The following is a 13,330-nucleotide window of genomic DNA, read 5'->3' as shown; positions in this document are numbered from 1 at the left end:
GGAGCTTGGGAAGCTGGTCAAAGATGGAGGAGGACTTAATCCTAAGTGTTGTCACACAGTGTCAGGGTGGAGTGAAAGTCCCCTGCTGGACCCAGAAGCATGAGGACTGAAGGAGGCAGCCAAGATGTGTTGATTCCAGAGTTGCCCCTGAGGTGCCCCATCCCAATAGACTCCTAATTTTCAAGGCTGCATCACCTGAGACTGCGTCAGTTCTGTGACCAGCAAGGCAGTAACATCTCTCTAGCCAGGTCAGCATTGTATCACCCCATGGGACCTACAGCATCTATCTACTGTCTGGTTTCCCTATTACCTCCTTGAATTCTCTACCTGAGAGCTGATTCCATGCAGGCTTGCATCCTGCCTTAGCTCGAGTGTTTGGATGTGCTCAGCCCTGTCCATCTGTGAACCCTGGGCTGGGTCCCTGCTGTGTCTTGCATGCAGTTCTGCAATGCCCAGTGCTATTTCTGCCTGCCTGGCTTTCCCCGAGCCTTTTGTCCCTTTCCTGCTGTGCATCTGGGCTCTAGGTGTTGGCCCACTGCACCCAGATGCTCCTGGCTGGGGCAAGTTCTAGGGACAAATTCTAGTAAGCTCCCTCTGGCTTCTGCAAAGTCCTCTCCTGCTCTCTGAGAAGCACAGTGTCTACCTATAACTCCCTGGGAGGTCTGGAGAGGAAACGACTGTCCCAAGGTTCCTTGGACCTTGAGATTTATTCAGAAATGTCAGTGAGGCATTTTGGGATCACCAGATGGGATGCTAGGTACAACTATTATTAGAGAAGCACAGAATGACTTTCCCTTCTGGTGCTGGAGGAATCGGAGAGGAAAAGCTTGGAATTCTATATGCTCAGGCTCCCAGCCTGCTCTTGACAAAAGCCCTTTGAGGACAGAAATAACTGCAGCTCCCAGCTGGGCTGCACATTTCTAGTCCCAGCAGCACTTGCTCTTTGTCTGGAAACTGCTGTGCTGGTGTTTGCAGAAGGGGATCCTCCCGCTAACTGTGTACTCGCCAGCCCTGCTGAAGTCACACTGCCTAGGAAACGGCCTCCCTGCCCACTGGCCTTGCTGCTGTTTATCTTGTCTTCAAATGAGTCATTGCTGCTTGTGACTTATCGACAGGCCTGATCTGGCTCTGCAGAGAATCCAAAGGCCATGGGTGGCTGCCCAGACCCCCTGGAGGAGGAGAGAGATGTTGACTTGGTCTTTGGATTCCTGAGGTCAAGTTTAGGCTCCCCTAGGACCACCTGGGGGAAGTCACTTAACCTCTGTGGATCTGTTTGCTTTGCTGTAAGTAGTAATAACAATCTCTACCTTCCTGGGAGGCAATGTCAGTCTGTATTTTTTTTTCCAAATGTGGGTCTCAGTGTGGAAGGCCAGGAGAGTTTCAAGGTGGGGGCTGTAAGGTGCTGTCATGGAGTTGACAGCCACCACCTGATACCTTTGTCCACTAAGCAACTGCTTAGCCTTCCTCCAGAGCCCTCTCCACTTCCTGCACTGAGGTGACAGGCTCTGCTCTCAGCAGGTGTTTCCTCCTCCCTGGCCACATGTGTGCTTAGGCTCAGTGCTGCTTGCAGAATTGCCCTTCATGTTGTCTGTGGGCAGCTCAAGCTACTCTTTTTGTTCACATTTTAACTTTCGTCAAAGTAATGCCTATGTGTTTAACAACGTTAAATACAATCTTAATAGCAGAGATTGGCCTCATCCATGGCTGTCCAGAATAGAGATAATATCTTGCAGCCTCTTTACACCCAGGAGTGACCAGGGGACTTGGTTCTGTGCTGTGAGATTTAAGTGGAAATATTTAAGTAGTTGTTTGGGGGAAACGTCCTCAAAAGACAAAGGTGTGGACCCTTTCTCATCCTTGTCTTTTCTTCCATCTTTCCTTTTGCTGACTGGGATGTGAATTTGATGGCTGGAGCTGGAGCAGCACCACTGGTCCATAAGGTGATCTTGGAACTCTAGGCCATGCATAGTGTCATAGGGAGAGAAAGGAGCCTGTCTTGGAGAACTCTGCGCAGCAGCCTGGAGTTGCCTACTTCTACACTTTTATCTGAGTCAGAAATACATTTCTGTGTTTTGGGGGGCAGGGGATTGAACCCAGGTACATATTTGTTTTAATTAAGGGATTCTGGTTTCTTTTTTTCAGAGCTAATCCTAGCAGACCTAAATTATAAGTGGCAGTATCTTGCCCCCCAGTGCCCACCACTGAATTCTATTCCCAGAGACAACCATGTGCTACCATTAAGCTGTTTCTTTTAGTGTTTACCTCCAGATGTCTGAACAACACAGCTCTGGTGCTATTTCTTGTTTATTGGTTTACTTTATTTTAGACATTATTGGCTTCCTCCTATAAAACTTTAGGATTTAGTTTACTCTGCTCACTGCTCCTCCCCCTGCTGCTCTGAAACACTGCCCTTCTTCCCATCCTGCCAACACAGACTCTGGTTAAATTCATGTATTTATCCATTATCACCTCTATGTCCTTGTTGATCACATCCTGTACTATTACAGGGAATGTCCACGGATTACATATTCCTTCTGAATATAACTCTTTACTTTTCATCAGTAATCCATCTTTTAGGGTTGGTCTAGTTTTCTTTCAGGACTTAGGGAGGAACAAATTAAATTTACAAAAATATATAAATCTTACGTACACAGCTTAATGACTTTTACATATGCTATTCCTGGGGTGGCACTGTTGATTGAGGTCAAGATATAAAACATTCATCTTGTCTTAGAGGGTTCCCTTGGGTCCCTGTTTAGTTAATATCTACCTGTCCTTGTCCTCCATGAGATAACCATTATTTTGACCTTTGTCTCCATCAGTGAGTGTTTCCTCTTATGGAATAGATTCTCATTGCATTGTGTGCTTTTCTGTCGGGCATTCTATACTCATAAAGATTTTGAGGTTCATCCTTGTGGTCATGTCTAGCTTTCATTCATTCCTTTTTATCACCAGGTTGTATTCCTGGGATGGAAATAGCACATTGAGTTTATCCATTCACCATTTGATGCATATTTGGTCCGCTTCCAGTTTTTGACCATTATGCATAGAGCTATTCTGAATATACTTGCATCAGTATTTTTGTGGATATATGTACTCATTTCCCTGAATATAAACCTAGGAATGGGATTGGTGGGTCAGAGGATGGCATATGTTTAACTATAAGAACTGCTAAGTTGATTTCCAAAGTGACTGTGCCACATAGACCCCACTGGGACACCTTGTCAACATTTGGGATTGTCTGTTGTTTCTGATTTTATCTGTGTGCTGAGTGGGCAGTGGTTAACAGTGTGATTTTTTTTTTGTATTAAATTCTTTTATTGGTACATTGTAGGTATACAATACAATTACATTTCTCATTGGGAATTGTACCTTTATATAATGCATCTTGGTTCTTATTTTTTCCCCATTCCTAGCCCTCCCTTCACGCCCTCCACCCTTCCCTATTTACAAAGACTTTATTTCCATTTTTTCCATTTCTCATCATTTTTTCCTTTTCCTTCTTTCCTTTCCCCTGTGCCTCCCACTACCCCTACCCCTTTGGACCTTTTCTTCCTATTTTACATTATCCATTATTCATTCTAATCATTGGTACATTTTAGGTGTACAATATAATGACATTCATCATTGGAAATTTGCACCTTTACATAGTCTCTCTTGGTTCTTGTTTTTCACCTTTGCCCAGCCCTCCCTTCAACCCCTCCAGCCCTCCCTATTTACAAAGATTTTGTTCCTATTTTTCCATTTTCTCATATTAATCCCATTCCCTTCTATCCTTTCCCTTAGCCCTCCCACTTCCTTCCCCTTTGCCCCTTTTCTTCCTATTTCACATGACCTATTATATATTTAGTCCTTATTTACACTTTCAGTTTCTCACACCAGAGAAACTATTCGGTATTTACACATCTGTGTCCTATTTATTTCACTTAAGAGTATTGCCTCAATGTGCATCCACTTAGCTATAAATGTCTCTAATTGCTCATTTTTTATGGCTGAGTAGTACTCCATTTTATTAAAAAACTACATTTTCTTTATCCAGTCTCCATTTGATGGGCATTTGGGCTGTTTCCAAGTTTTAGCTATTACAAACTGCACTGCTATGAACATGGGTGCACATATATCACTGTGCTATGATTCTTTTAATTCTTTGGGGAAGATCCCCAGCAGTGGAATAGTGGGGTCAAATGGGATTTCCAGTCCTAGTTCTTTGAGGTATCTCCATACTGATTTCCACAGTGCTTGCACCAGTCTACATTCCCACCAGCAGTGGAGCAGGGTTCCTCTTTCCCCACAGCCCCGCCAGCATTTGTTATTGGTTGATTTCATGATAGCAGCCATTCTTTCTGGAGTGAAGTGGAATCTCAGCGTTGTTTTCATTTGCATCTCTCGAATGACCAATGACGTTGAACATTTTTTCATGTATTTATTTGCTATTTCTACTTCTTTGTCTGAGAAATGTCTGTTCATTTCAGATGCCCATTTTTGGATTGGGTCTTTAAATTTGGGAGATCTGATCTTTTTAAGTTCTTTATAGATTTGAGATAGTAGACCTTTGTCTGAGGAAGAGCAGGTGAAGATTTTTTCCCACATTGTGGATTGTCTCTTCACACTGCTGGTGGTTTCTCTTGCTGTGCAGAAGCTTTTTAATAAGAAGAAATCCCATTTGTTGATTGTTTGTGCTAGTTCACAGGCAACTGAGGTTTTGTTCATAAAATCTTTTCCTACACCGATGTCTTCAAGGGTTCTACCTAACCTCTGTTCCAACTGGTTCAGAGTTTCTATTTTAATATTTAGATCTTTAATCCATTTTGATTTTAGTTTAGTGCATGGTGAGAGATACAGGTCTAGTTTTAATCTTTGGCAAGTTGAAGCCCAATTTTTCCAGCACCATTTATTAAAGAGGCTATCTTTTCTCCAGTGAGGGTGTTTGGCTCCTTTGTCGAAGATGAGATGGCTGAGTGTGTCTGGCATTGTTTCTGCATCTTCTAATCTGTTCCACTGGTCCTCAAGCCTGTTTCTTTGCCAGTACCATGCTGTTTTTATCAAGTGTGATTTTAATTTGCATTCTCTTGATGACTAATGATGTTCAGGCTCACTTCATATGCTTATTGGCTATTTGGATATCTCCTTCTGTGAAATGCTGTTCAAGCCTTTTCCTCATTGTTTGGTTTCTTTAGTTTTATATTACTAATTTAATTATAAATGTCTTATATCCAGACAGAACCATAGAGAACCATCCCTGGTCTTCTCTGTTTTCCAGAGGGGGATGTCTGGAGCCCTCCTCTCTCTCTTGGGCTAGATCTCTGCCTTCTGAGTCTGATATCATCTTTACTACCTTGTTTTTGTGATGCACAGCTTCAGGAGCTTCTTGTGAAAGAGTATGTGAGAAGGAAACTTTTGAGACCTTGAGTATTTGAAAAAATATTTTTTGGTACTGGGGATTGAACTCGGGTCCTTGTGCTTGTGGGGCAGGTGGCGGAACCACTGAGCTAAATCCCTGGCCCTTGAAAAATATTTTGATAGAATCCCACTTGATTGGTGATCTGACTGGGTTTAGATTTCCTTCCCCTTAGAACACTAGAGCATTGGGCTGGGGATTTAGCTCAGTGGTTCTGCTGCCTGCCTCACAAGCACAAGGTCCTGAGTTCAATCCCTGGTACCAAGCATTGATTCTTTAGCATCTGGCTTCCCAAGTTGCTATTGAAAAACTGATGCCATAATGATCCCTGATTCTGACTTTAAAAATTTTTTTCTTTGGAAGCTTTTGGAATTTTTCCCCTTGTCTGCAAGATTTTCAAAATTCCACAAGAATGTGTATTGTTGGGGAATTTTTCACTGACTATCTGGGATCCTCTATAGACCTTTTCAACCTGGAAGTTCCTGTTCTACAGTTCTATGCTAATTCTTTAGGTATTCCTCTCCCTTTTTTCTATAGTTTGGATGTTGAATGTCCTTCAAAAGCTCATGTGTTAAAGGCTTGGTCCTCAGTGTGGCACTGGTGGGAGGTGGTGGAATCTTGAAGAGGTGGGGCCTAGAGGGAGAAAGTTAGGTCACTGGAGGTGTGCACTGGAAGAGGACTGTGAGACTCTTGTCTCTTCCTCCTCCTCTTTCATTTCCTGGCCATGAGGTGAGTAATTTGCTCAACTACATGCTACCTACTATTGCTGTCTGGTGCCCTGAGCAGAGGCCAAAAGCAATGGGTTTGCCCAGTAATTGACTGTAATCTCTAAAATTATGAGCTAAAATAAGCCTTCTTCTCCATTAGTTATTTATCTCAGGTATTTTCTTATAGTGATGGAAAGCTGACTAATACATTTTCTTTGTTCTCTCATCCTGGAACTCTTACTGCTTGGATGTTAAGTCTAGATAGATCTTCTAACTTTCTTATTTTTCTCTTCCATGGTGCATCTCTAAGAGATTTTCTCAAATTCATCTTCCAACTGTTTAACTGAATTTTTCATTTTATATTTTAATCTCATGGAGCTCATGTTTGGTTTTCTATGTATTTTCCTTTATATTTCCAGAAGAAATGGGATGACCATGGATGACTTAGGTGCATCCATGAGTGTAGGCAGGAGGCATTTAGAGACTGGGTTGGCCAAGTCCATGAATAAAGTAGGTGGGGTATAATATATCAGAGACAGATGGGCATTACAGTGAACTGGAATATGGGCTTAGTACTGGTCTTTATTTTGAGGAGAAGCTGGATGTCTAGTTTTTGTTGTTTGTATATGCTAGCAATTAACTTGGCATTTAAAAAATCAAACATATTAGTGAAAACACTTTTGGGCATGAGCTTCCAATTTTTAACTTCTAGTGTGGGCACTCATGGTTTGCAAATGACTGCTCTATTCATTCTTTTATTTACTTCTCATACCAGTTCTGTGAAGCTTCTTGCTGCAGAGCAGGCCATGTGTAGAACTTGTCTCAAGGACTAAGTGCATTGCTCTATTTAAAGTCTTTTTCCAAAACAGTGTTCACTGTTAGGTAGCTATGGATGTGCGCTACTCAGATCTACATGCTGTGAAGAAAAAAGTTACTTCACAGGCTCCAGCTATCCCAACTTAGGGATCTTCTATGATTTGTATGTGATTTGTCCCTCAAAGCTTCGTGTGTTGGGAGCTGGATTCCCAGTGCGGCAGTATTAAGAGATGTTGAGACCTTTAAGAGGCGTGGCCAACTTGGAGGTTGTTACCACTCCTCCCCTCTATAGCTTCCTGTCTCACCACATGATCTCTGCTTCACACCTGCTCCCATCACCAGGAGGTGATGGAGTCATGGGGGCTCTTGCCAGAGCCTGTGCCAGGCTGTGTAGTCTTTCAGCCTCCAAAACCGTGAGCTAAATAAACCCATTTTATTTGTAAGGTGTCAGATATTTCATTTTAGCAATAAAAAATAGAAAATAGGGCCCATTATGGTGACTCTGCTGAACCACACTCTGACCGGGTAGCTCCTAGTCGTGACTGAGCCTGCAGGGGAAACAGAGTGAGGCTGTGCCTGCCACACACAGGCCGCTGCTGGTGGCACACTCTGTTTGGGGCTCCCCAGGGTTACTCTTTCTCCGAGCTGCATGGCAGGCCTGTTGGGCCTCTTTCACAAGTGTCTGAGCTCTGATGGCCTCCACCTGTTCTCCACATGACCCTTCCAGACTTCCTGAAACAAATCGAATTCCCTCTCAATTCTCTCTGCTTCCTTGAGGACCTGAACCAACACAACTTTAGAGGCCCAGGCCTGGACACAGACCTGTGGGAGTTTCTTCCATTATGGCTAAGGGTGTCTGTGTAGGGGAATCTCAGGCCATTCAAGGTGGACAGCAAGGGGCCTCCAAGGGTGGCCTGGCCATTCCTTCTGGTAACCACCAAGAAGTGAAGCCCCCTTGCCACATACTGGAAGTCTCTGAACAGTCACAGGAATCTCTCCCCTCTTCAGAGCCCCCTGGATGACTCAGGGTCTGGGGACAGAAATTCTCCGGTGGTTTCCTAGTTTTGGTTGGAATGTAGGGAATGTAGTTAGGAAGCTTTCTCTTAGGGGGTATGAAGGGGCCTCTTGTTCTGACCCTCCTTTAGGACAGTTGGGTCCTGGGGGTTTGATCAATTGACCCTCTTCCCAGTCCATGTCCTTGTCTGCATTGGTCATTGTGTTCCCATCCATGCTGACCTCCCCACAAGTGTGTTTCCATGGAGTTTTGTGAACTCCAGCCATAGGCACGAATCCAGTGCTTACTGAATGACCCTGAAGAAGGGAGACACGGAGCTGTCCAGGCAGCGGCTTCTTTTGTGTTCTCTTATCTCTTTTCATTATCACACTCGCTCTCCATTGAATATTTCAAAGTGACACTTTTGCAATCAAGGTCATCTGACCTTGGCTGTTGGAAGGGGATGGAGCTGTGTCAACTTCTGGGGAGGGACACTCTTTCCATCTCCTTTCCAGCTGCCTCCTGAAGGTTCTGTGGATCAGAGGAGCAGCAGGAGCCTTCCTCCTGCCCTTGCCCGGCTAGGAGAATGCCATCCACATTTCTTCCTAGTGCATCTGCCACAGAATTTATCTGTGTTCTCACAGTCACAAGGGTAACCTGTGCTGACAGAGGCATTCAGCATTTCTCCTGTAGCAGGGGCACCAGACCCTCCCGTTCAAGGACTGGGGAAGCCTTGGGGGCTGTGGGCCTGGCCTACCCAGGAGACTGTCTTTTTCCTGTATTATTCTTGGTTTAGAACCCCTAGTGGGGTCTCTGGCTTTTTGAAAATTCACCCACTCACTCTGAGAGGGCATTTGGACTCTGTCCTGGTTTTGGTTTCATACTCTTGTGTCTTTTATCATTTCTCTTTTTGAAAACTGCTTTTCCCTTCATTTCAGCTGAGTCATTTTCCTCCTCCTCCTCCTCCTCCTCCTCCTCCTCCTCCTCTTCTTGACACTCCCGGGGGCCCGGAAGGAGGCCTGTCCCAAATCCTTGGCTCCTCCAGTCCAGATCTTTTCCAAATGTCAAACTTGTAGGAACCTTGGCACAGAACAGAGTGGGCTCTGCCCCCAAATCTCTTTCCTCCCTGTCTTTGTTGGTTTCTGCTTTCCTTTCTCATTAAAGAGTTTTATTAATCGGCTTTTCTGTAAGTATGTTGCCTTGAGGTTTCCAGAGAGAGCGTGGCAGGAAAGACCCTCTGCTCCCTAACTGGCCTTGCCAATGCTTGGCTGAGCTTGACACACAAACTCCTCTGCAGCTTAAGCTGGTGGGATCCACAGACCACCATGCAGTCCAAGGTCTGCGTGTCCACCCTGGAGAGGGGTTTGGGTTTTCTAAGGGTCCCCATCTGGTGAGTCTTCAACCCCTTGTGCCTACTTCCAGCAAATTCTCACCATGTGGGGCTAGCCCCTCTGTTCTGTTCCTTGAAGACTTTGTACCTGTCTCAGAGGATCCACAGAACAGAATGGGCAGGAGGAGGCAGCATATCCTGTTTGTGCCCTTGGCTTTAGGCCAAAGCCTTCCAAAATGGCCGGGAGAAATAATAACCATCATTTCCATGGAATTGCACAGTCTTCAAAGCATTTCCTATGAATTGTGACTTTTCTTATAGCATAAGTCATTTTATCCTCACAATTCCCCTGTGAGGGAGGCAGGGCACTGTTAGTTTCCTTATTTTGTAGCTGAGGAAATAGGCTTAGAAAGGTTAACTGGTTTGCCAAGTTCTCAGAGCTGGTCCTCATTTATTTTCTTACAGTCATTATTTATATTTCTATCTTATCCCCAAAGAGATTTACCTGGTGCAAGATCAGTAGGTGGCTAAATCAGAACTCTTGCCTGTGTTCCTGACTCCAAAAGTATAGTTTCCCAATGTTTTGTAATTTTGATACCTTCTCACTGATTCTATGCCACTTCGATGTCTCTTATGAGGACACAAGGATATATTTGCTTAGAAGTCAAAATGTGAACTGAAACTTTTCTTTCTTTCTTTTACTGGGCCTCCACCTTGAGCTCCATTTCCAACCCTTTAAAGAATTTTTTTTTTTTTTTTTTTTGGTCCCAGGGATCAAACTTGGGATGCCAGAACCACTGAGCTAAATCCCCGGCCCTAAAGAAATTTTTTTAGACAGCATCCTGCTAAGTTTCCTAGGTTGGGCTTGAACTCTTGCTTCTCCTGCCTCGGCCTCCCAGAGTGCTGGGATTATAGTTGTGCACCACCACAACTGGCTTAAAAACTTTTGATTTGATATTTTGGCATCCTTTTAGATAAGATGTTTCATTCATTCATTCATTCATTCATTCCAGGCAATGGCAGGGCTACTGGAGATACAGGTAGCTGTATGTAAAAGTGACACACTCTTCTCCTTCATGGTGGTTAGATCTGAGAGGCTGTCAACACTGAGGCGCCATTTTGAAGAGGCCATCTTGGCAGTGGATTCTTGTCCTAGCCAGTGCCATGTGTAGAGTCTAACCACCTAGCTGAGCCTTTCCAGATTTCTGACCCACCAAATTATAAGCAGCATAAACTAGTTGTTTCATATCTAATAAGCTTTGGAGGATAGTTTTGTTACGTAGCAGAAAATAATTGGGACAGAATCCTATGGACTGCTTGTTCTTCCTGAACAAAGCCCTCTTTGGATCCTCAGTCCTTTGCAGAGGGCAAGCAGGTGGTTCTTCTTTTTAAGCATGAACTCCCCCTTAACTTAAGAACCATTAAAAGTCCTGGAAACAGTGTAATGTAAAATTGAACTAGCTGATTAATGTCAGGCAACTTGTGAATAACGACCTTGCCTCTGGGAATTCCCTGGAGGAGCTTTTCTTGTTTCTCCCAAGTGGTGGCTTGCTCAAGCAGACCCAGTATTAAAGAGTGTCCAGGTGGCTATAGACCCAAAGGTGCCAGGAGTTTTGGGTTGTATCAAATAGCAGGGTTCAGTGTATTGGAGTACATTTCAACATAAGCTTAGTTGGTTTTGTGACTTTTTTTCTTGTTCTCTTTGCAGAGTGATTTTTTTTGTTGTTCTTTTTGGGGAGTGATAAAAACTGAACTGCTTATGCAAGCACCAACGTGTGACTCCTAGTTCAAGGTTTCTTTCTTCTCTTCTCCACCCACAAAAAATAATTCACATAAAACCTGTTCTCTGGCCAAGTCTTGTCCTTCCTCAGCAGGGGGGATTTATTTTTTGTTGACTTTAGAACAAATTCAGATTTCTGTCTCCAGAGTTTGGGGCAAGCTGCTCCAGCTCTCTTTGGAAACTTTGCTCAAATACCAGCATATTTGGAAGCCCTTCTGCCTTCCTCCTCTCATAGCCTAATAATACTTGAGCCATTAGGTTGGAGCAGTCCTGAGGATTTTGGGGAGGCAGCTGCATTTCTTAACTAATTTGGGTGCACTTAACCCAAGTATTCACACCTGGGGCGAGAGGAGGCAAGTCCAGGGGAACAGAATGAGTCCTTGGGTGGCTTTGCATGCCACCCCCAGAGCTTACCAGCTTTATAACTGTCTCCCGGCATATTTTTGAGCCTCAGTTTCTTTATCTGTAAAGAGAGGTTCAGAAGTAACATAGTTAAATAAGAGACAAAGCAACGGGCACCTAACAGGTCCCCAAGAATCTGTGAGTGTCACAATGAAGATGTTGACAGTAGGGAGTTTGTTTCTCAGACAGGGCTGGTGAGGGGGTGAATTTGATGAAGAAAGTTCTCACTGCACGTTCACAAATGCCAGTTGCTCTCCAAATGATTTCCTAAGTTGTGCACAAGACAAACCTTTTGAAAAATTACTCACTGGTGAAGGAAGTGATGAGGCTCCTCAGTTCTTCTGCTGTCCTTTAACTGAACCAGTTTCGGTCTCTGCAGTAGGGAAAGGTGAGGGCATCAATTTTCCTTTCTCTTCTGAAGCAGAGCTTCTCAGGGGCTGACTGCTATAAATGTAAGAGTATAATTACTCTTTTCTAAGCCGTGTGTAAAATAGGAACAATACTGATTGGTTTAAATTAAAAATAAATTGAAGGTAGAAATTCTAGGCTTGGAGTAAGGGAGGGCATGTAGGCTTAGGAGTCCCTATATGGGTCGAGTTCAAGCCTCCTGCTCACTGGCCACATGGTTAGAGAAAACCTACACCCCAGCCTCTTCACTTGTAAAATGGGGCTGATATCTGTTACTTGTGGGACACAGGATGAGATAAAGTGTGCAAAATGTGATTATGGAGCCACAGTAGGCTCACCTGTGCTGCTATAATCTGACAAGATTGGGGGTGTGTTCAGGGTGGTATGGCTGTAGACTGTGGCGATGTAATCTGTAGTGAAGCAGAACTCCAGCTGTTTTTTGCAGTGATGAGGAAGAGTTGAGGAGAAAGCAATGGGCTTCCTGGGTGGTGCCAGGCCACTGAGCCATTAAGCTGTTGGCATCTGCTGCAGGCTCAGCGTGAAAGACTGGGTGACCAATCCCAAGGGAACACCCAAAGATGAGAGGAGTGAGTTGAAAGAACCTAACAGGGCATGAGGGTGGCACTTCTAGGCCGGCTGCATAGAATCCCTTCACTCTCTGGACAGCTCATGCAAGGACTTGGGCAAAGTTGCTCTGAAGGAAAAGCCCAGGGACTTCACTCTCTGTGAGCTAAACATCCCACAGAGGCAGAGGACTCTCCTCAGTGTCTACAGCCTGCTTGCCCAGCTGTTCCTCCTTTGGATGGGACCCCAAAAGCTCCTCAGATAGTGATACCTCTCAAGGGGAAGCCATTTATTAAAAACATTTATTAATGCTTGCAGGAAAATAATGCAGTGTAACAATGTATAGGTCCTATTGCCTACATCCATGATAGAAACACATGATTATGGCTTAGCAAGCTCCATAGTGAGGATTCTGAGATCAGACAGGGTTGTTCTTCCTTAGGAAGTGGCCACTGGAAGCATTGTTTGTTCCACATTGTTTTAGTGATGGTTCTACTCAGTTCCAGTTTAAACCTCTCCATGAGTGTGTTTGTGTGTGTGTAAGTACGACTACAGTTCTGGGCTGGTGTTTTCTATTTATTTAGTTTTGAGTGTCAGCACTTTACTCTCTCCATCCTCTCATTTCAGAATAACAGGGCTATTTATTGATACAAAGGAGAGGTGTGCAGATCATCTTGTTAAGATGCTAAGCTCAAAATAAACACTGCATCTTTATTTGGAGATCCACATCCTTCCTCCAAGGAAGACTCATGTGTAAATTTGTATGAAGCATGAAGCCCAAGGAGAGGGGCTATTTTTTTTTTTTTGGTACCGGGGATTGAACTCAGGACTTTGGGCATGTGAGGAAGGTGCCGGAACCATTGAGCTAAATCCCCGGCCCTGAGAGGGGCTATTTTTAATGACTAGTTTGCTTTCATTTTAGATTGTGCAA

The 13,330-nt window shown here is 44.1% G+C and overlaps 1 long non-coding RNA gene across 4 annotated transcripts in view; it reads left to right on the top strand.

Moving 5' to 3' along the window:
- Positions 1-13,330, top strand: part of LOC106010769 (uncharacterized) — a 148,742-nt gene that overhangs the window by 114,829 nt on the left and 20,583 nt on the right. The window lies entirely within an intron of this gene.

The sequence above is a fragment of the Heterocephalus glaber genome, unplaced genomic scaffold (assembly GCF_053883595.1).
Source record: "Heterocephalus glaber isolate CG9 unplaced genomic scaffold, H.glaber_assembly_v1.0 deba00001606, whole genome shotgun sequence".
NCBI lineage: Eukaryota > Metazoa > Chordata > Mammalia > Rodentia > Bathyergidae > Heterocephalus > Heterocephalus glaber.
The sequence above is the reverse complement of the archived record's forward strand: the minus strand, read 5'-3'. Positions and strand labels throughout refer to the sequence as shown.